The sequence below is a fragment of the Lissotriton helveticus genome, chromosome 11 (genome assembly GCF_964261635.1).
Source record: "Lissotriton helveticus chromosome 11, aLisHel1.1, whole genome shotgun sequence".
Taxonomy (NCBI): domain Eukaryota; kingdom Metazoa; phylum Chordata; class Amphibia; order Caudata; family Salamandridae; genus Lissotriton; species Lissotriton helveticus.
Window position 1 is genome coordinate 372,892,606 of NC_136072.1, and position 24,498 is coordinate 372,917,103.

The window sequence follows — 24,498 nt, forward strand, 5'->3', positions numbered from 1 at the left end:
ACGCGGATCTCATGTGACCAAAAAAAGAGATTTCATTGGTTTATAACACTTACTGTTCTAACTATTGAAGAACCCCACCCATTTCAATTACTCTTTTTAGACCTTCCTTTCGAGAAGACCTATCCTGAAAAGAACGTCACTTTTTGTTCATTGGAAACCTGAAATTCTTTTTTGGATTCATAAATGGCTACACCAGTGCAAGAATCATCTGATTCTGATGATTTTGTTACTCAACAATTTGTACCAGAACCTCACCCTCCCAAAAGATACACATCCATCGTATGGAAATGTTTTACTTTTCCAGAGGGGCAAAAGAAATGTAATGCCACAAAAGTAACATGTAAGATTTGCCTGGCAGTACTGTCCAGAGAAGATCCAAACATCAAAATACTTCTGTGGCACTGCTAGTATGCGCAAGCACCTCCAATCCATGCATCCTGTGAACTATGCTCCCGAAGAATGTAGAAGACTGCACCAAAATATACCGCCACCACCCGCAATACCAAGTACCTCTGCAGCATTACCTTCAATATCACGATCAGACATACGTCCCCAATTTGTGAAAGTTATAATGAACTGTGTGAAGTGCAATCGTTTAATTTGTTATGGGGAGCAATCAGGAGACCTAGGGGCCTATTAGGATGGCGGACGGAAACGGGTTCCGTCCGCCATGGGCACGGCAAAAATACACCCGACAGCTCCGAGGATAAACCGCCGGTGCGATTAGGATAATAATGTGAAGAAACTCCAACCGCGGCAGACGGATCACAGCAAACACCGTCCGCAGCGGAAGGAGCACACCAAAGACCGCCCCAAGCAGACGGTACCAAAGAAACACCCTCCGCCGCGGACGGACATGACCGCGGGAACAGGCATATCTGCCGCAATACCTGCGGAGGCTCCGGCCTCGCGATTAGGATAACGCCGCCAGTCCAACGGAACCACATTCAACCTGACCGCAGCGGAACCAATACATCGACAAACGGAGCATGACTGCGGAAGGACCACACGAACACCATTCCTTCCGTCAAACCGATTACAAAATGGCTGACAGAAGTAAATACAAAACACTCTAAACAGTACACCCACCCACAGCAACTACACGCCACAATTACACCCCCCAAGCACCGAAAAAGGTACCCAAGTCAACACACCCACAGAACACCTGACTGCCAACAACCATTGGGACACAACCACCACACAGAGTATAAAATGGATCCCTCCCACAACCACAATCCTTTGCATCACAGCATAGCTGCAAGCAAGAGCCAGATTACGACGAACAGTAGACACACAAAAACACACATACAACCTGCGCACAAACACACCCACCACACAAACACCCATCACACCATCCCTACACACCACATACCTGCACATCCCACCACACCCCACCAACACCTTGCACATCACAAACCATGGCACCAAAGAAAAATCACAAGTTCACAGACAGTGAGTTGAAGGTCATGGTGGATGAAATCATCCGTGTCGAACCACATCTCTTCGGTACCCTAGTCCAGCAGACCACCGTGGCAATCAAAAACAACATATGGGACAGGATAGTGACCAGAGTCAATGCATCAGGGACCATGCCACGCACCAAACACGAGATCCAGAGGCGGTGGCACGACCTCAAGACAAGGGTGAAAGGCATCAGGGCGAAAAACCACCTGCGGGCACACCACACTGGCGGCGGCACTCCCCCGGAGCCCATACCATATGCAGAATGGGAGGAGAAGGTGCTGGGCATACTGCATCCTGAGAGCCTGGAAGGAATCGAGGAGGGACTAGAGGCTGGTAAGTACAAACCAATCAGGGCAGCTACACTTTTGACAATGGTATTAATAGGAGCCGAATTGATTATATATTGTGTAGTCTCCAGCTGTGGAATGGGGTTGTCGACATGGCAGTTAGGCCCCGGGTTGAAAGTGACCACAACCCTCTATGTGTGTCCCACAGGTGGTGGAACACTGGTTCAGGAAACCCTATTGAAACACACGATGAAACCCCTCTTTTAAGTAACGATGAGCGAAGGTTAAAATGGCCCAAGGTACTAGCAAATGAGGCCACTATGACATACATTACCAATGAGGTTGATCGTGCAATTTCCGCGATTGAAGCAGCAGTGCCGGTGGACCCAGGGGACAACGGTATCACTGAAATCCACAATAAGCTATTCTCCCTTTTAAGACCATGTTTTTTTAACAAGAAAACAAAAGGGAAGAAAACTAAGGAAGTGGGTAGGTGGTTTGATAACCACTGTAGAACAGCACGTCTTGAACTGGGACATGCCATTAGGAACAGGGACCGTGCTGCAGTGACAAAGAATAGGAAACTGTACAAATTAGCCATCTATCGTGCCAAAAAGAAATGGGACGAAGACCATTGGGCCCAATTAAAAGAAGCCTCTGATAATAAAGACTCAATGTTGTTCTGGAAAATTATCAAGTGGGGTAGTGGTGCGGGCCCAGTAAAACCAGATAACAATGTACCGGTGGAAGCCTGGGTCGATTACTTTGGGCCACAGTACGCGGAAAGCAATAAACCCGTGGCTGCTGATAATATAATACCGGTTTATGCAACCGAAGATCTATTCTCCCTTAGAGAAGCAGAAATTGCCATCTATTCCGCGAAATGTGGGAGGGCACCAGGTCCAGATGGTATCCCCCCTGATATTTTCAAACATGATGTGACTAGATGGGCGAGATACACCCTCCTAGTAGCAAATGCCCTAGCAAAGGGGGCAGTGGTCCCTGACATTTGGAAGGGTGCAACCATTATCCCCATTTACAAGAAGGGTGATCGCTCACTGCCTGCCAATTACAGGCCTATAAGTTTAATAGCCACCATGCAGAAAATTGTTGGGAGAATGGTAACAAACCAGCTAATGGACTGGGTAGAAGATAATAGCGCACTCTCCCCATACCAAGCGGGATTTAGGCGAGCAACTAGTACCATTGATCAGGTCTTCCGCTTCACCATATTGCGGTGGAAGACCGTTGATCTGGGAAGGGGCAGTTTGTACGTCGCGTTTGTCGACCTGCGGGCTGCGTTCGATCTAGTCCCCCGGTACAAGCTATGGTCGGTTCTCCAAAAGCTGGGGATTCCAGCAGATCTGCTAACATTAATCATGCGACTGCATGAATCCAACTTTGCTAGAGTCCAGTGGGGAGGAAGCAGGGAGATAACATTGGACTTCCCAGTGGAAAGGGGTGTTAGGCAGGGCTGTTCCATGGCCCCTCTACTTTTCTCGCTATTCATTAACGGGATAGTGGAGAGAATGTTGAGGGCTAGTGTAGATGCCCCTTCATTAGCGGACACCAGGGTTCCGATCCTGATGTTCGCCGATGATACTCTTATCTTGTCTAAGACCCCCATGGGGCTGCAACGTGCATTAAGCATTTTTGATGCTTTTTGCCTGGAACACGGGCTAGAGGTAAATGTAGGAAAAACCAAACTAATGGCCTTCTCTGAAGGACGCAGGAGTTATCCCAAGATAACCCTAAATAACAGCAGGCTTGATATAGTTAATGAATTCACGTATTTGGGAGTGCAGATCGCGGGGGGGACTGGTTGGACGCAGCATGTGAATAAAGTAGTCCTAAAGCACCAGCAGCTTTCAGGTGCCCTAAGGGGGGAACATCGCAAATCAAAAACAAAACCTATAAAACCCGCAATGACTGTGTATGACGCGAAGGTTTTGGGTGCCACTTTATATGGCGCGGAACTATGGGCTTGGAACAGTCTGGTGGCCCTTCAGATTTCTGAGAACAAATTCATGCGAGGGATTACTGGACTTCCACAGAGCACCCCCCTAATCCCATTGTTCTTGGAGCTAGGTAGACGTACAATTGTCGACAGAGCTCGATTGCGACCAGTACTTTACTGGAGACGCCTCTGGACGACTCCAGAAATAAGACAGTACGCAGAGGGCTTTCTGTGGATAATTAAGGAAGATATCTTCCATAAGATAAAATGGTTAAAACATCTTAAGACCATGCTGGTAAATCTAGGGTATTCGAATCTTTGGAACAACCCCGAGGGAGAAATCTTCCCAAGTAAAGATGCCCTCAAAGAACAATATTGGGACTGGGTGGGAGGCAAGATGCTGAACGACACCAGGGCAGATTCTATGTCTGGTCGTTTCCTGGAGACTAAAATTTTTCCTGTCCTAGAAAATTATTGGGCCAATATCACGGTACCTATGGACAGGAAACTTGTCTTTCAGTTAAGGTCAGGATCTATCCCCCTTAAGAAATTGACATCTGGCTGGTATAGACCCACTAACAACCTATGTCCTGCTTGTGAAAATGCCGAGGAGAGCATAGGCCATTTTCTCTTCGCATGTCAAGCCTATGTAAATCCGAGGAGAAAATGGCTCTCGCCGGTATGTAAAAACCTGGGGACACGAGATAGTACAGTGGCCTTAAGAATTTTATGCACAATAAACCAGGAATCAATAGTCATGGGGGTAGCCAAATACTTGGGCTGGGCTTGGGCGATAAGACGACGGTCTTTGGGGGGTAGCAGGTAATCAGGGATTCCCATTTTTATAAATTTTTATGTAATTGGTATAATTCGTTTTATGTGTAATGAAGTATGAGCTGCACTGTGTTTAATTAATTTTTTACCATGTGACTATGTATTTTTGTATAACTGTTTTGATTTTATGTGCTTCTATGAGAATCGTCTCGAATAAAGCTTATACAACGCAACAAACCAATCACCACTATCACACTGACATGGTCTGCCTTGCACAACTGCCAACACACATCTCCCTGGCTCCAATCCATGCATGTGTGCCACATAGTCACCCAAATGTGAAGTCCTGGGCTCCAAAGCTCCCACCCTGACCAAACACAAATGTTGCCTCCTACCTACCCAGCCTTGCATGTTGTCAAAGCAGCTAGCACCACAACTCCCAACAGGCCCCCATGTCTACAGGGAGGGTGGTGGTGGGTGGGGGGTGTGGGAGACCAGCACTACAACTCCCAACAGGCCCCCATGTCTACAGGGAGGGTGGTGGTGGGTGGGGTGTGTGAGAGAGGTGGGTGGGGTGTGTGAGAGACCAGCACTACAACTCCCAACAGGCCCCCATGTCCACAGGGAGGGTGGTGGTGGGTGGGGGGTGTGAGAGACCAGCACTACAACTCCCAACAGGCCCCCATGTCCACAGGGAGGGTGGTGGTGGGTGGGGTGTGTGAGAGACCAGCACTACAACTCCCAACAGGCCCCCATGTCCACAGGGAGAGTGGTGGTGGGTGGGGTGTGTGAGAGAGGTGGGTGGGGTGTGTGAGAGAGGTGGGTGGGGTGTGTGAGAGACCAGCACTACAACTCCCAACAGGCCCCCATGTCCACAGGAAGGGTGGTGGTGGGTGGGAGGTGTGAGAGACCAGCACTACAACTCCCAACAGGCCCCCATGTCCACAGGGAGGGTGGTGGTGGGTGGGGTGTGTGAGAGACCAGCACTACAACTCCCAACAGGCCCCCATGTCTACAGGGAGGGTGGTGGTGGGTGGGGGTGTGAGAGACCAGCACTACAACTCCCAACAGGCCCCCATGTTGACAGGGAGGGTGGTGGTGGGTGGGGTGTGAGAGAGACAAGCACTACAACTCCCAACAGGCCCCATGTCCACAGGGAGGGTGGTGGTGGGTGGGGTGTGTGAGAGAGGTGGGTGGGGTGTGTGAGAGACCAGCACTACAACTCCCAACAGGCCCCCAAGTCTACAGGGAGGGTGGTGGTGGGTGGGGTGTGTGAGAGACCAGCACTACAACTCCCAACAGGCCCCCATGTCCACAGGGGGGGTGGTGGTAGGTGAGGGGTGTGAGAGAGGTGGGTGGGGTGTGTGAGAGACCAGCACTACAACTCCCAACAGGCCCCCATGTCCACAGGGAGGGTGGTGGTGGGTGGGGGGTGTGAGAGAGGTTATTGATTTGTAATCTTTGTACCAAAAACATGTCATGTCCACAGCATTGATCATGATAATCTTGTCCCTCAGGTGATCGCAACTTGACTGGCGAAAGCAGCAACCGCCAGCACCAGTCGCCCCTCTCTCAGCACGGACTCTCTGGGGACGAGCCCATTGCCAGCTCAGGTGCAGAGGGCGATGCGGGGCCAAGCAGACTTCCAGGGCCATCAGGCTCCCAGGACATCACTGCCTCCACCACCGCGGCCTGTGTCACCACACCAACACCTGCCATTGTGAGCTGTGCAGCCACCACCACCTCCACCACCACCACCACCACCACCACCACTCCTGCCTGTGCCACCCTGCCTGACCCATCGGCCGATGATGGGCCATCAACATCCCAGGCAAGCAGGGAGAGTGGACGTGAGAGGACACAGGTGAGGGCACAGCTCACAACCAGGAGCGCAGTTGTCTGGTGAGGTGGGGAAGGACACCCACCCCATCCTGGCACCGAAACCCTGGAAGCCATCGCCAGAGTCAATGCCTCCTATGAGCGGTCGCAGGCACAGTCTGATCGGGCCCACCAAGACTCACAAGAGAGCAGTCATCTGTTGCAGTCCTTACGTTACTTGGAATTTGCCCCATGGGGTCCGGAGATTCTGGTTACTCTTGAGGCAGGACTTGTTACCTCTAAATAATCTATTGTTCAAATGGTACGGAGTCCCTGCAATTTGTAATTTTTGTCAACTGTCCACTCAAGATCGAATGCATGTACTCTTTATATGCCCAGTGTTGCGTCCATATCGTTGTAAATGGTTAAGGCAAATCTGTTTGCAAATGGGTATCTTAAATGTTAACTCTTTTATGTTTGCCTTATATAACCCCCCAAATGAGAGATTTTGTTTTAATATTTTTAATTTTTTTAAATGCTTTTTAGATATTTACTGAAGGATGGCGTATGTATCTATGAGCTACTTTGTATTGCAGTAATTGTTATAATTTGTTTTTCTCTTTTTTTTTGTAATGAATGGAGTTTGTATTATGTGTTTTCTTTATGTGGACCTCTACGGAGTTCCAAAACATAATAAAGATTGAAACTGTTGCAGTCCATTGATACCCGCATAGGCCAAATTGTGGACCTCATGGGCCAGCAAACTGCTCTGTGGAGGGACTGGCTATTCCGCGCCACACCACCACCCCCTCATCCAAGTGCCCAGCGGGACCGGTCACCAACACCACCACCACCACCCACACCTGAGCCCACGGACAGGGAGGTGGCCCCTGACCAACCTGCCCCCACAGCTGTCTCCGCTCCGGCTCCAAGACGGAGGGGCCGCCCGAGGCTGGATCCCGGTGAGAGCAGTGGTAATGCCCCATCTACCCTCTCTAAGAGGGGCCACCAATGACTTCACCCTTGTCTGAGCCTGCCATTCACCCTGCAAACTATCCTGTCCCACAATGCCAAGCATTGCCACACGTCTGTTGGACTAGCTGGACATCAAACATTGTGGTGTCCCCACGGTGTTTTCATCAGCCATGACCTTCAACTCTCACTCCCCCCCAACACTTCTTTGTAAATATGCACCAACATCAATCCTCAACCTGTAAATAAACATCACGTAAACACTCAATGATGTGTGGCCTCCATGTTTTAATCACTTGATTGTCTTAGAATGTAACGTTACCAGGTGCAGGGATCAATGTTGTTGAGAATCATGCCTCTGTGGGAGTGACCTAGGGATAATGAAAGAACAACAAACACAGGTCAGGAAAGTGATTCACACCCATCACAACACACTGTACTACAACATCCCACAAAACACACTCATCACCAATTAAGTGGATCACAGGACACACATCAGGGAGCATTGTATGTACACCATCTACCACACACATTTGCAAACAGAACATACCAGAACAGGCATCATAGACACACCACATCCACACTCCACCGGCAAACATACATCACGCATTGTCTGGCTGCACAAGCGGTAGTTACTCACATTCAAGGGAAATAGCGATCAATGAGCTGACGCCTCTGGTCCACACCTTCTTCCTCACCACTATCCTCATCAGTCGACATGGGTGGGATGGGCGGCCGAGCAACCTGTCGGTCTTCAGGGTCCATGATCAGTTTAATGTTAATGCGCAAGGCCAGGTTGTGGAGCATGCAGCAGGCAATCACGATTCTGCATACTTTGCCTGGTGAGTATGGTAGGGCCCCTCCGGTTCTATCCAGGCAGCGAAACCTAGACTTCAGCAGTACAAAAGTACGTTCCACCACTCGACGTGTCCTCCCATGGGCATCATTATAACGCATTTCACCAGGTGTAGTAGGATTACATATGGGACTCAGCAGCCACGGTTGGTTTGGGTACGCAGAGTCACCTATGTGGGGGAATGACAGACACTAATATCATTACCAGGATTGGTGGGTACACCATTCCACACATACAACACAACTGTCCTCACAGCATACTCACCTACAAGCCACACACATTCTGGACGCAGATTAGCCATCAGTTGGGGGACAATGCTGCTCCGCAGGATGTGTGAGTCATGTGCGGAGCCTGAAAATCTGGCACACACATGGGAGATGATGTCCGCCAAGTGGTCATGCCACTTGCTTTGTATTTGAGGGTTCCAGGACATGCCCTTGAGGTCTGTGGTCCCACCGCCGGTCCAGGCTAGTCACCCACCGCCGGGTGGTGGCCGGTCACCCACCGCCGGTCCAGGCCGGTCACCCACCGGTCACCCATCGCCGGTCCAGGCCAATCACCCACCGCCAGGTGGTGGCCAGTCACCCACCGCCGGTCCAGGCCGGTCACCCACCGCCAGTTAAGGCCGGTCACCCACCGCCGAGTGGTGGCCGTTCACCCACCGCCGGGTGGTGGCCGGTCATCCACCGCCGGTCCAGGCCAATCACCCACCGCCGGGTGGTGGCTGGTCACACACCGCCAGCACCCATTGCTGTGTGACCGGCCACCACCCGGCGGTGGGTGACTGGCCTGGACCGGCGGTGGGTGACCGGCTTCACCCGGCGGTGGGTGACAGGCCTGGACCGGCGGTGTGTGGTGGGTGCTGCAATCTGACTGTAAGGGGGGCATCACCTGACATTTTGAATTGCATATTAAAAAGTATGTGTTAGCCTGCACCGCCCACGCGTAATGCGTGCACCGCCATGGTGACGCCAGGCTTTGATATCGTTCAAATGATGCACCGTGGCGGAAGCGCGCACATGTGGTTGCAGATCTGTGACCGTGACGGTCCGTGCACATGTAGCCAATATAAATAGGTAACGCGGGGCGCGTATGCGCATTCAAATATAGCGGAAGCCGTGCACCGCCACACCAGGGCCACTCATTGGCTCTTTTTGAATGAGGCATCCCGGGAAAACCAATAGCTGCAGATGTGTGCCACTGATAAGAGCTCTGGGTCCTATATATGTGTGAATTTCGGCTGCACACATTCACTGATTTCAGCCACTGCTGCCTGGGACCAACACCTCGACCTGCTGCTGCTGAGATATCCAACAACTGCTGCCTGGGACCATCACCTCGACCTGCTGCTGCTGAGATATCCAACAACTGCTGCCTGCGACCATCACCTCGACCTGCTGCTGCTGAGATATCCAACAACTGCTGCCTGCGACCATCACCTCGACCTGCTGCTGCTGAGATATCCAACAGCTGCTTCGGTACTGCCACGTTCGTGAACGTTGCCATGCAGGGAGTGCGAGAGACCAGGTCTCCTCCCTTCTCCGCAGCGGAGCTGGAAGTCCTTGTGGACGGTGTGCTCAGCCACTATGACCGGCTATACGGTGCCCCCGGACAGGTGGTAAGTGCAGTGTGGAACATGTTGGTGGGCACGAGGTGGTCACTGACTCCTGGCTTCTGCAATTTTGGCCTTCACATGTGTTGTACTGAGCATGGATGCATGAAGATACGTGTTGCTCCTATCTGTGTGAATGTCAAACGGTCCACTGACGTTTCCCTCTTGTCTCCCATCATGTTAGGTCAAGCTGCACCTTCGCAAGGCCGTGTGGAGGACAATAGCACGTGATGTACGGGCAGTGGTGGTGTACAAGAGACGACACACACACTGGCACAAGCGCTGGGATGACATATCCAGGCTGAGCACGAATGTTGCCGAGATGACACTGGGGATGATTCCAAGATCAACCCGTCTGGCCAGACGCACCATGACCCCTCTAATGCACTGTATCATTGCTGTGACGCATCCTGACCTGTCCGCCTGGCTGGGAGGAGATCAACAGCAAACTAGCGGTAAGCAGACTGTATGTGTGTGAGACTTGTGAGTGCATGCATGTATAGGTGCTCATAGACAGTAGTGACATCCGTGGTGCGTTTGATTGGCTGTAATTGCATGTAGGTGCCATTAGCGGAGTGAGCGTTAGCCTCCATGTCCGCCAAGTGGTCATGCCACTTGCTTTGTATTTGAGGGTTCCAGGACATGCCCTTGAGGTCTGTGGTCCCATGGCATGACATGTGTGCTGGGCTGCATGCAGTTGCCCTGTTTGTATTATGTACATGTTTCACAGCCAACCCTGGTTCTTTTCAATGAGGATGTCTGGTAGGGGTGGTTCGTGTGCAGGATAGGTGATACATGTTATTCAACTGTAAGGAAAGCTGTGATTTTTTAACATTTAATACGTGAGTGTGGCACCTAGGTAAAACTCTTTTCTCTCTCTTTTAGCTTTGTCAGAGGGAACGGACCCACAGACTACGGAGATGAGTGGTGGCAATGCATCCGGATCCGAAATGACACACACGCAGACTGACACTGAAGAGGGCAGCCACGGAGAGGGTGACAGAACCGTACCAGAGGACTCACATTTGGAGACACCATCGTCCTCATCCTCAGACAGTGGTGGTGAGTCAGCACTGTTGTCACAGACAGGGAGTGGGCAATCGACACCTTCAGTCGGGACACAGCACACAGGGCCCACACTGCCACCCACTGCAACATGTACTGCTCGTGCTCGCCAGAGTAGGGGGAGCAGAGTTGCCTTCGGTGCAGGCACCGCAGAGCCTGCCCCTGTGACACAAAGTGCACTTTGTGCTGAGGCAGTAGATCTGCTGCGACAGCTGTGTGTAGGGCAGACCAACATGATCAATGCATTCCAAGACTACGTTAGGAAGTTGGGGCAGGTGGTGGCATTCATGAAGGGGATGCATGGCGATGTTGCTGGTCTCCACAGAACAGTTCAGTCCTTGGCAAACACTGTGTCTTCAGCCATTGTACAGTCGCATAGACAGGGTGCTACTTCTGTACCACCATCCACACCACTTGATGTTTCAGGGGAGAGTGAATTATTAGACCAGGCCTCTTATTCAGGTTATTTCACTAGGAGCAGCCACAGGCAGCAAGGCAGGGCACGGAGGGCACAGACACCATCCCCTAGGACTGGGATATCTTTAACCGAAGACGACGTGAGCTACACTGGAGTTGACACACAGGATCATCAAGGGGTGTTGGGGGAAATGGCTTCACATGCTACACAGGCATCCCCCACAAAAGGAACTCCCAAGGCAAGGGCACCTCCCAAGTCCAGGGACACTCCCAATGACAAGGACACTACATAGGAAAGGGCACCTCCCAAGAGCAGGGACACTCTCAAGGACAAGGACACTACAAAGGAAAGGGCACCTCCCAAGAGCAGGGACACTCCCAAGGACCCTACAAAGGAAAGGGCACCTCCCAAGTCCAGGGACACTCCCAAGGACCAGGACACTACAAAGGAAAGGGCACCTCCCAACAGCAGGGACACTCCCAAGGACAAGGACACTACAAAGGAAAGGGCACCTCCCAAGAGCAGGGACACTCCCAAGGACAAGTACACTACAAAGGAAAGGGCACCTCCCAAGAGCAGGGACACTCCCAAGGACAAGGACACTACAAAGGAAAGGGCACCTCCCAAGAGCAGGGACACTCCCAAGGACAAGGTCGCTTCAAAGGAGAGGGACACTACAATGGACAAGTCTGCACACAGAGACAGGGCACTGCCCAGGGATCAGGGACATTCCAGAGACAGGACACCTCCTACGTCCAAGGCACATCCCATGGCCAAGGGTTCTCCCATGGACACGAGCTCCATCAAGAACAGGCATACATCACCCCTGGCTGCACTGAGGCTGATGTTGTTGAAGGAACATACAACACATGTGTCAGCGGTGGAGTCCCTCCATACCTCTACTCCCATCCACGCCCCGCAGAAGCAGAGGAAGGAGTACACTGTTGTTGCATCCCCCAATACACATAATGCAGAGGGCAGAAGGCAGGCCCACAGCAAATGACAAGCAGGGTCCAGCACGTCCCCAGAGAGCAGACCACCACAAGCACATGATCCACCTTTGATGTCTGATGATGCCACTCCACTTACCAGTCCAGTCATGTCCGGGGTGCCCCTATATTTCACAAAGAAACGGAGGCACACACCAGTGACACCTGACCACCTCAATGTCGCTCCAGTACAGCTTTCCCCAACTCCCAGAGCCACCCTGCCTCCTGGCCCATACAGCCCTGTGGCTCATCATTTCAGTGGTCCTAGTGGGTCAGCTGCAGTTCACTCTCATGTGTCAGATAGTGGCACTGTGTTTATTGTACGCTGTCATGCATCATGTAGTAGCACTGTGTCAGTTGTGCCCTCTCCTGTTGCAGGTACTGGCACCGTGTGTGTCCGCCACTCTCATGTGTCAGATGCAGGCATGGTATTTGTTGGTCACTGTACAGGGACATGTCCTGGCAGTGTGTCTGGGTCTATGGCTCATGTGTCAGTCAGTAGATCTGTGGCTGTGTCTCACACTTCTGTTTCTGGTGCTGGCGGTGTGTCTGGGTCTAGGGCTCATGTGTCAGTCACTACAGCTGTGGCTGTGTCTCACACTCCTGTTGCTAGTGCTGGCAGTGTGTCTGGGTCTATGGCTCATGTGTCAGCCAGTAGATCGGTGGCTGTGTCTCACACTCCTGTTTATGGTGCTGGCGGTGTATCTGGGTCTATGGCTCATGTGTCAGTCACTATAACTGTGGCTGTGTCTCAAACTCCTGGTGCTGGTGCTGGCAGTGTGTCTGGGTCTATGGCTCATGTGTCAGTCAGTAGATCGGTGGCTGTGTCTCACACTCCTGTTGCTGGTGCTGGGAGTGTGTCTGGGTTTATGTCTCATGTGTCAGTCAGTAGATCGGTGGCTGTGTCTCACACTCCAGTTTCTGGTGCTGGAAGTGTGTCCGAGGCGAGTAGTTCAAGCACTCCACCAGATTCTGTGGTGTGAGGTTTAGTTGCCATCACTCACATGTCATTTTACTTTGCGTGTAGATTGACGAACGTAACCACCCTGACATTATTAATGTCGTTGGGACGGGTCGCTTGACACACGTACTTGGGTAGCCAGTGAGGTACCTGCTCTGTTGGCCACAATGCCCTGTTGCTGTTCTGATACTGCATTCTGCCCTCTCATGTGCTGCCAATGATATACCTGTTCTGTGCAATGGACTGTTGATGCACTTAGCCCTTCTCATGTGCTGCCAATGATGTACCTGTTCTGTGCAATGGACTGTTGATGCACTTAGCCCCTCTCATGTGCTGCCAATGATATATATGTTCTGTGCAATGGACTGTTGATGCACTTAGCCCCTCTCATGTGCTGCCAATGATGTACCTGTTCTGTGCAATGGACTGTTGATGCACTTAGCCCCTCTCATGTGCTGCCAGTGATGTACCTGCTCTGTTGGCCATAATGCCCTGTTGCTGTTTTGATACTGCATTCTGCCCTCTCATGTGCTGCCAATGATGTATCTGTTCTGTGCAATGGACTGTTGATGCACTTAGCCCCTCTCACGTGCTGCCAGTGATGTACCTGCTCTGTTGGCCACACTGCCCTATTGCTGTTCTGATACTGCATTCTGCCCTCTCATGTGCTGCCAATGATGTACCTGTTCTGTGCAATGGACTGTTGATGCACTTAGCCCCTCTCACGTGCTGCCAGTGATGTACCTGCTCTGTTGGCCACAATGCCCTGTTGCTGTTCTGATACTGCATTCTGCCCTCTCATGTGCTGCCAATGATGTACCTGTTCTGTGCAATGGACTGTTGATGCACTTAGCCCCTCTCATGTGCTGCCAATGATGTACCTGTTCTGTGCAATGGACTGTTGATGCACTTAGCCCCTCTCATGTGCTGCCAATGATGTACGTGTTCTGTGCAATGGACTGTTGATGCACTTAGCCCTTCTCACGTGCTGCCAGTGATGTACCTGCTCTGTTCGCCACAATGCCCTGTTGCTGTTCTGATACTGCATTCTGCCCTCTCATGTGCTGCCAATGATGTACCTGTTCTGTGCAATGGACTGTTGATGCACTTAGCCCCTCTCATGTGCTGCCAATGATGTACCTGTTCTGTGCAATGGACTGTTGATGCACTTAGCCCCTCTCATGTGCTGCCAATGATGTACCTGTTCTGTACAATGGACTGTTGATGCACTTAGACCCTCTCACGTGCTGCCAGTGATGTACCTGCTCTGTTGGCCACAATGCCCTGTTGCTGTTCTGATACTGCATTCTGCCCTCTCATGTGCTGCCAATGATGTACCTGTTCTGTGCAATGGACTGTTGATGCACTTAGCCCCTCTCATGTGCTGCCAATGATGTACCTGTTCTGTGCAATGGGCTGTTGATGCGCTTAGCCCCTCTTATGTGCTGCCAATGATGTACCTGCTCTGTTGTACCCAGTGCCCATGCTCTTGAATACTCTGAGATTATACAACTATTATATTAAATAAAGCTAGTAAATCATATTTTGTGGTTTGTCGGTGTCATTCCTGGTCGTGTACTTCAATTGTGGATATATTGGTGCGATCGTCAATGTAGTTTCTCAAACATGACACTCCCCCTTCCAACGTCACAGCCCTGGCAGTTACTCCCCTTCCGACTGCAATTGGTGGGTTGGCGTACCTGCGTCGTCGTCGATGATGGTCCATGACTTGCTGGTGGTGGAGCACGAAGAGTATTGGAAATGCGTGTAGCGCTGGGTCCATGATGGTGATCTGCTTGTGGTGGGTATCTCTGCAATGTGTAGTATCTTCGCTGTGGGGAATCCGCCGTGTTCAGGCAGGTTGTTTTTCCGCAACGATTTGATGTGTGTTTTCCGCCATCGTGATTTTGAGGACGGTCGGAGACGTCATTCCGTACGGCGGTGTCTCTGGATTGGTTACGTCCGCCACGGGGACGGGTGTAGTTCCGCGGCGGTGTGTGCTCTTCCGCCGCGTACGGACTTTTGACAGTGTTTCCCATCCTAATATGGAGGATGGAGTGACCGCGGCAGGCGGACAGGAAAAAGGCATTTTCCGTCTACTCCAGGCCGGCAGTCGCCCTTCCGTCCGCCATCGTAATCGACCCCCTAGTTTGCAGAGCAATTGATAACCATCAATGCTAGTTTTTTTTTTATTCCCTCAAAGTTCATGGTTTTGTTCGTCCAGTTGACTTTTTTCTTTCTAAAAAACAAACAAAAAAAAATGTTCTAAGAATAAAACAAATATATATAAGTACAAAAAAATAAAATTCTTTTCAGAACTAACTACTCTGGTTAAAGAAAGAGCTAAATGTATATGCTAGTGTGTGAAAGTTTACATAAATGTATGTATACTGCATAATTCAGTAAACAATGCATTTGTCATATATGGTGAATGTATAACTGCAGAACTATAAGGAAGTGCTGTAGCATGACACTGTAAGCTCTTTAGCTACAGCTTGCTAAGCTACTTCCGAAGGACAGAGATGCAACATATGTACATAAATATGTTGGAAGTCTGTCCTTCCCTCTGCACTGCTGTTTACACTGCAGGCATGTGGTGATACACGCACCCTTGCACCATGGCGCAACAATATCTGTGTTGTGTGGAGTTTGCTTTTGAGCAGGAAGACACACCTTACTGCACAAAAACAATCAGTGAAGACATTTTTCTCCTACAATGCATGCTGTGCATTGTAGCGTATATTGTAAGAAAAAAATGAGGAGAAATGAAAAAAATTGTACGGCACATTTACAAGCTCTCTGCGCCACCAGTATGCCACTTTTTTGTGACGTACTGGGTGCGCAGGTGGCTCCTCCATATTTACAAGGAGGCAAAAAGCTACCCTGCACAACTTTTCCTTTCCTTCTAAAAATGGCCCATTCATACGCAACTCTTTACGTATATGTATTACATCATTCATGACATGGTTAGTGACATCACTGATAACATCACTGATGACATGTCAAATGACATGTCTTATTACATTACTGATGCCAGCATCCAGTGAATGTGGTTTGGTTTGTTATTTAAATATGTATTATGTATATAGCAATCGGCATTGAAGAATGACTGGATATAAAAAAATCTGGATAAAGGATTTAGTAGCAGTGTGATTGATTGTTTACTTGAATAATTTATAGTGTCTCATTAAATATATTGGTTAGTGACTAAACTGTGTGCATATCTGTATTACTTTGTTAATTGTTCTGTAAACTGCTGCACCAGTTGGTTGCTACCTACGTGAAAATCTATATTAGTTATTGATTAGTTAACTGAGTATTTCTTTGGGAGAGTGAATGTGTGTGTGGTTCGGTGAGGGGTGTGTGACTGCCCAAAGATGTGTGAATAGTTGATTCAGTAAGTATATGATGTTGAGACTACATGTTATAACAATTTTTTGGGTGAGTAAATATCTTTATGGGTGTGGTAATGAACAAATATATCTCTCAATGCTACATGTACACTAAAGTACAAAAATAAAAGCCACTGTGTGTGACATTTGTTGTATATAAAGAAGTATACATATAACTAAGTGATTGCATCAGTAACTGTATGGATGGCTGTATACTTGTAATAGTGATTTCATAACACTAACTATGAGTTACTATCTAAGTGCTGTTTGTATAAGTGTTAGGATTAGTGTTTTAGGGTTTAGGGTAGTGTAGTGGTGTTTGTGTACTGAACGGGTTGTGCTGGGGATAGATTTAGTGTTTAAGGTAGTGCATTGGTCTTTGTGTAGAGTAGGGGGTCGTGTTGGTGGTACATTTAGCGTTTAGGGTAGTACACTGGTGTTTGTGTAGAGTAGGGGGTCGTGCTGAGGGTAGTGTTTTAAGGTTTAGAAAAGTGCAGTGGTGTTTGTCTACTGTAGGTGATAGTGTTTTAGGGTTTAAAGAAGTGCAGTGTTGTTTATGTACTATAGAAGTTCATGCTGGGAGTAATGTTTTAAGGTTCAGGGTAGTGTAGTAGTGTTTGTGTAGTGTAGGGGTTGTGCTGGGGCTATGTATTAACATTACACTATGACCACCCAAAGCACAATTATCACTACTAACCACCAACAAATTCCAGGTAAAGTTATCAGCAGAATGCTAGGAAAACGTTTATCAAAATTAAATGCTTCTAATTGAGTAAATTTCAAATCATTACATGCACTGTCCCACAAATGATATTACCACAACAGTAAGTCTCCCCAACTTACATTTAAAGTGGATAAACATGTTTCATGTGACAGGCCCATAGGCCAGCGCTGCAGCTTCCACATGCTTCAACACCCTCCACATACATGCAAGACCTTCAAATAGACCCACCCCCGAATCAAGGAAGACCATCACCCAAACACTCATCACCAGCAGGCTAGACTACGGGAACGCCCTCTATACCGGAATCAACAAATTTCTACTCCATAAACTTCAGACTGTCCAGAACACCGCAGCAAGACTCATCCTCAGCATCCCAAAACAAGACCACATTACCCAGCATAAACAAGCACTCTACTTGCTCCCCGTCGAAAAATGAGTGACCTTCAAATTGTTCACACACACCTATAAAGCCCTCCACAACACCGGACTCAAGTACCTCAATCTCCTTCACACCCCCCAAAAGAAACCTCCACTCCACTGACCAGGCCTTGGCCGAAATTCTCTGTATCCACAGAACCAGACAGGAGGCACACCCTTCTCCTATATCATGGCCAAGACCTGAAATGAAGTTCCCCTCAGCATCAGATGAACCCCCGCACTGAAAGCATTCAGGAAGACCCATAAGACCTGGCTTTTCGAATTACCAAAGCTGCACAAATCCCCATCACATACTCCCCCAGCGCCTGTAAACCCTCACTGGTGAGTACTGCGCTCTATACATCCCTAATTGATTAATTGATACACCACCTTAATGTGTGTTTGAGTGTTATGAACAGGCCCTGCCATTCGTTTGGCTGTCTGTAATCTTAAGAGTAGTGAAATGAGCAGTACTACCTTCTTTAATATACACAGAATCTCTGAGATTGGCTTGGTTTGCCTTCACCTCTGAGAGCTACTTTTAGAGTGCTGGTGAGCTACCAGTAGCTCCCGAGCTACTAGTTGGAGACCCCTGGTATGTATAGAGAGGGGGAAATTGTAGTCTTGAAGCACATATGTGAAGGTTATTACACAACTATATGCATAATACATAGCACTTTGAATCACTCCATTCCCTAAAGCCTGGCTCACTGCATGAGTACATGCTTACTGACTGAATGATTGCATTAATATAAGTAAAGACACTGGGTGAATTCTTAAATGGTTGATTTTTACTTAAGTGAATGAATTACTACATGGTACTGAAAAACACATTTTAAAAATTGCAACAGCAGCCACACTGTGTTTGCTGGAGTATATAGATAGTGACTGGGAATTGTAGGCCTAAAGCAAAAATGTGAAGCTGGTTACACCACTACATTCATGATGCATAGAAGTTTGAAGCAGTGCATACCCTAATTCCTGGCTTACTGCAAGAGTGTACGTACTTATGTAACTGCAAACACATCAACAAACCAAATCATTCTCTCTCAATTTTGCCAAAGAGACACTGATTCATAGTGTGATTCTAGACAAATAACAGTAACCCTTCAGGGGTGTGGAATTTATAAAAAATATCTACTTGTCCATGGGACAGGTTGCTTCATAAATCTACTTGTCCTGTAACAAAATCCACTTGTCCCTTGGGTGCCCTGTAGTGGTGTGACAAATTATGGCAGCAATCTCATTATATAAGAGCTGTTATATAGCCTCTCTGATTATGCCAGGGCTCCTACCATAGTACTGTTTGAATACTAGCAATCCATTTATGTTGCCACGTTTTGTCAGATCTACATACTGGGACTGAAGGTAGTGGTAAGCAATAGTTCCACGGTTGGAATGCCCTTTTGAGTCTGTGCAAATCTACTAACTTGCTTGTTTAAGGGTTTTCAACAACTCTTCTTTAATCTTTTCCCATACTGAGAAATGTTGGAAATGTACTCTTGATAATGGCAGACATACACATTCTTTCAGAGTTGGGAAAAAAGTGGATGGAGGGAAAATGTACTTGCAAACACTCAGGCTTTTGCATGAGCAAATCTACACATGCATATTTGCTCATGCTAAAATGCAGTTCACAAATATTTTCTAGGAGTACAATTACTTGCCCTGCTTCTGTAAATTCACGAACGCCATATAGCTGCACTCTCCCTCACTGTGAGTGATCGCATTCTGCTCTTTCACAAGGAGCATATCGGCACACAAAGTAGTTGTGCTCGGTGCCAATAACTAATGTGGTAGTGTGTGTTTTATTGAGATAAAAAACAATTTTTGCTTTTGCCAATGTTTGTTATAATGGTGAGGGTCCGGCAGCTCTCGCATCAATAAGGGTTTTCAAAAACCATGCCAAAACAAGTCACGCATTGCCAAAACTAAAAAGCTGACCACCAATTTCAGACCAACTGGATTTGCCAAAGCTTGTTTGTTTTTTATGTTTCCATTAATTCTATTGAAACTGGTTACACTGATTTTCAAATATGAATATTTTTGAAAAATAGTAGCATGCATCTACACATTTTACTAAATGATGCTGCAATTAAATGGAACCTGAAATTTTACGGTAGTTTAGCAAAACGTTTTTTTCCCCATCTTTCATTTTTTTGTAACATTTTATATTAAAAGCAAATAATCATTAATCTTGCTTTCAAGCTTCTGCAAATATTTGCATCTAATCAGAGAGCATTCTGGGACCATTTTGCATAGCCTCATATTGCTAAACTTTGAAACAGTGTGTACACATTTTTATACTGGAACCCCTGTCAGTAGTGCAGTCAGAATTTACATTTACTTAGTGCGCTCACCCTAATAATAAAGGCTTTAAATCAATGAACCATAAATACAAGTTTGAAGAGCATTAACATATGCACACAAATATTAACTTAACTGCAGACAGTTCCCTTCCTTGACCCTTAATGTGGCACTGCAAACTGGCAGCCAAAGGGTTTGTGCTGCAGGAGATTGGGCCTACTTGTCCCAAGGACAAAATACACATTAAAACGTGTTGCCCTTGACCTCAAACAATATGTCCTGGGCGTCGGGCTATAGGAATTCCACATCCCTGCCCTTGCAGTGTATAAAGAAAGATTAAAAATATTAGATAAATGAATGTATTAAAACTCGCTGTAATGGAATTAAATAAATTAATAGTCAGATATAAATTAGAATACTCAAAGTTTAATACAGAGTATCTCTGGCACGGGATACAAGGAAAATAGGGGTTTAGAGTAATGAAGAATAATAAAAAAGTTTTACAAAAAAAGGGAAGTTACAACAATGATAAGTCCAAAAAAAAGGGGGAATGAATGTTAATACTTGTATTAAAAAAAAGTAACCTATAGAAATGCTTTAACAAGAAAAACAAATTTAAATAAAGCATTAAAAAAATTATACGAAAGTTAAAAAGTATGGAAAGAGGCACGTTTACATAAAAACGTGACGCACTAAAACAGAGGAAATGAGAACACCTGTCAAATAAAAAACGTGACTTAACAGTGGTAGGAGCAATAAATTGATCCCATAGAGTGTTAAGTAACCAAAAAGTATATAAACCACACCCGTGGGAAAATTAGTTTTGTTTTAGAGAATTAACACGGGTGAAGAACCTACGAGCAAGGTAATGATTTGGGGCTGCGGAAGCATCTTGAGAATATCTTTAATTTCCTCAGAGGGAACATATTGTTAATGTATATTTAAAAATACATTAAACATTATCTTCCTTCTAGAGGAATTGGATGAATTTCGACGGAGGAAGGAAACAATATCGAAGAGAGGTAAATTATCTGAATGGGTATATGTTTGATATTTTTTAAAAAGAAAGCAAAAGTATTTAAATGATTTTAGAATGTGTAATGATTAAGTTTAAATGTGATATAATAATAAGTTGACGAAGCAACCATTGCAAGAAATATAAGTTAATTAATTAATTACTACATGCAAAGGAATAATTTGGAGCGAAACCATCATCTTGAATTTATCTTTCATTTCCACAGAGGGATCATATTGTTGATGTATATTTTAATTTATATATAACTTTATGATCCTTCAACTGGAGTTGAATGACTTTCAACAGAGGATTTCAAAACATAATAAATAATATTTTTTTTATTATGCAAGTATTTCTTAATGATTGAAAAAGGTAGTATAAATAAACTATCAACGAAAAAACGAAATACTTTGGAATACAAGAGAATACTATTTATCTTCAAGAGTGAAAATGGGCTAAAAGTATTTTTATTGAGTACTGCTTGCTCCAATTTTCACTCGTGAAGAACAGGAGGATCATCTTCGCAAGAACTTTTTTTGAAAACAATAATATAATTGTGGCTGCAAATGTTAATAATTCTTTACATTTTTAAAAATGATTGTTAAATCTAATATTGAAATGAAATGTACATAAAAAGAAAGATGAAGGAGTGTTTGTCGTAGAACTTCTATTCTACTTTATCTGAAAGTTAAAAAAAGCCCAAACATTTAAGTACAAATTATGGGGCAACACTTATATAATGTAAACTTAAGGAATGAGTGCTTATGATAAAATAAATGTGGTCCAACACGTGATATCAATAATTGAAAAAAAGATTTTGCATTTCACCCATGCGATGAATACAAAAGACTCAATAAAAATATTTTGAAAACGTGTGCATTTTTCTTTCAAGGATGGTTTGAAGAATTATACATTTAATGAAAGGACAAAGTACTCCACACTAAAGGAGAAAAGCCAGCACAATTATGATCGAATAGAAAATAGAATAACATTTTTAAATACCTTCACGGTCAATAAACTCGTAAGCACAGTAGACTGGGGGCATATGATCAAGAAGGGTTAGAAACGCATTGTAAAATAAAGTGCGTCACAAAATGAGCTACATACATGGTGAGGGTATCGTAACATCACATAGAAAAAACAAGCCAATCAACATTAAGATCAGGAAGGTAGAGTTAACCACACAACAGCCAATCAAATGTTTTTCAAAATCTGCGAAACGGATTGGTCGGTAATACGTCTTCTTCACAACCAATGAAAAAGAGGTGTAGAAAGTTTCTGCTTTTAACATACGAGTAAATCAGATGACCTTGCAAGTACACGCAGCGAGAGGCAATTATTAAACATGACTTCCTTTCGTAAGACCCAAAAGTCTTCTTGCAGAATAAATATGCACTTATCTGCCATACCCCATTTAATGATTAACCAGGCTCTCAAGCCTAAACATGTCGGAAATCAACTCTCGTCACTTTCTCTTCTTCCAGGTTCACCGTGAAAGTGCGTGTCTCCTTCTCTTTTAACTCCTTTCCTTTTCATAGTAATTGTTACTCATACAGTATCCAGCAAATACCCCACAGATGCAACTCCCTAGACTTGCAATAGTAATTTTTACTCATACACTATCCAACACATACTCTACAGATGCACCCTCCTGGAGTTAGAATGGTAATTGTCCCCCCTACACTAACATGCACTTACCCTACAGATGCACCCCCCTGGACTTAGAATAGTAATTGTTACCCCTACACTAACCTGCACTTACCCTACAGATGCACACTGCTCTCTCTTTCAAAATCCAAACCAGATTTACATCACCCTTGCACCACTTTCGCGTCACTTTTCCCATCTTAAAAATAATGCGGGGAGCCGGCAAGACTGTGGAGACATTGTGGCTCCCCCCACGATCCCCAACATTTTTTATAAGACACGGGGATACGGTCCCCGGGAATATTAGAAATTACTGATATGGGCTATTTTTACGGAAAAATAAAAGTCGCGCATCCAGCGCAGTGCTCAGTGCGGCCCCCTGGTGTGCACGCGCTGGATGCACGACTCATAATCTGTAGGGTGCACGACTCCAGCGCCTTTGCTGCACAACTTCTACATGTTTGGGAGTCAACATTACTTTTCCACATGGCGAGCTACTAACATGCAGCTCCCCATGTGGAAAAGCAAACTTGTTTACATTTTGAAAGAGAGAACAGATTTCCTTGCTATGGGAGGGCTGGATAGACACCCCGGGGCACTACAGGCACCGGCCCTCCCACAATACTTAAAGCCCCTAGGAGTGGTGGTCCCCAGGGCTTTGGAGACCTTACAGCCCCCCCCCCACCATTTTGTTTAAGCCCCGGGAGGTAACGGGCCCTCGAGTGCTCCAAGAGGGGGGCCACACAGTCCCCATCCCACAATACATGAAGCCCCGGGTGTTGTGCTCCCTGCGGCTTTGAGGACCTTCGACCCCTCCCCCCACCATTTTTTCTTTTTAGCCCCAAGGGGTGACGATCCCCGAGGCTGGGGGGGGGGCCCCCACATAAAATGTTATCATTTTTTTCCCTGGTATTTAAACCCCCGGGGACGAATTATTAAAAAAACCTCAGTTTTATTTTATTTATTTTACGCCACGGTGCGCGCACCCTACACACACATGCCGAATTTAAAAAATGCAGGCCATTCTGCAGCACACATAGAAAGAGGAAAATGACTCTCAGGATTGTTTTTGTGCAGGAAGGTGTGTTTTTCTGCAAAATAACAATCTTTCCTACAACACAGGCACCTTTGCATCATGACGCAGGGTTGCCTGAGTTGGCATTAGGCACCTAAAAGTGCAGCAGTGCTAGGAAAGGGAAGAAATGCGCCATATAATGTTAAATATGGTGCATTCCTGCCCTTTCCCTTTCACGCAATGCGGCACGATAGCTTACTTAGATGCGCTGAGTGAAAAAAAGATAAATATCGCTCTCGGTTTTCTTCATAACCAGTACAAAATGGCTATTACAGTTGGAAACACCTTTTTTTTTAATGATGGTGTCCTTTTTACAAGCTGTTTTAACAAGCATTTGCAATGCAAACGGTCTCGTCCTTGTAACCGTCCATGTATTTAGCCATGCAGCACATTAGCCTGGGTATTGAAAAATCTACTGTTCTTTAACATGGAGGTAAAGTAAGCACCAAACTGCGCGACACGCCAGGTATGGGAACACGTGGAAAGAAATATTGCCTTTCATCTGGAGATAGTATAGTCCAAAGCTCTGTTTTTAATATAAAATCAGAGCCTTCGGTTGTCATATCGCTGAAAATTCAAGATTTGAAAAGAATTTTGTCTACGGGTGCTTGTGGAAGACAATTTCTATGGACTGGAATCTAGAGAATGCTAAAGGGATTCTGGTATTTTACTAACCTCTACTGGTCAATTTCTATTAAGACAGTTAAATAGAGGCAGTTGAACAGAAAAAAAAGTCCCTAAGCGGAAG

The 24,498-nt window shown here is 46.6% G+C and overlaps 1 protein-coding gene across 1 annotated transcript in view; it reads left to right on the forward strand.

Annotated features, from left to right (window-relative positions):
• The window catches only part of LOC144791155 (kyphoscoliosis peptidase-like), a 799,432-nt gene that overhangs the window by 457,731 nt on the left and 317,203 nt on the right, over positions 1-24,498 (forward strand). The window lies entirely within an intron of this gene.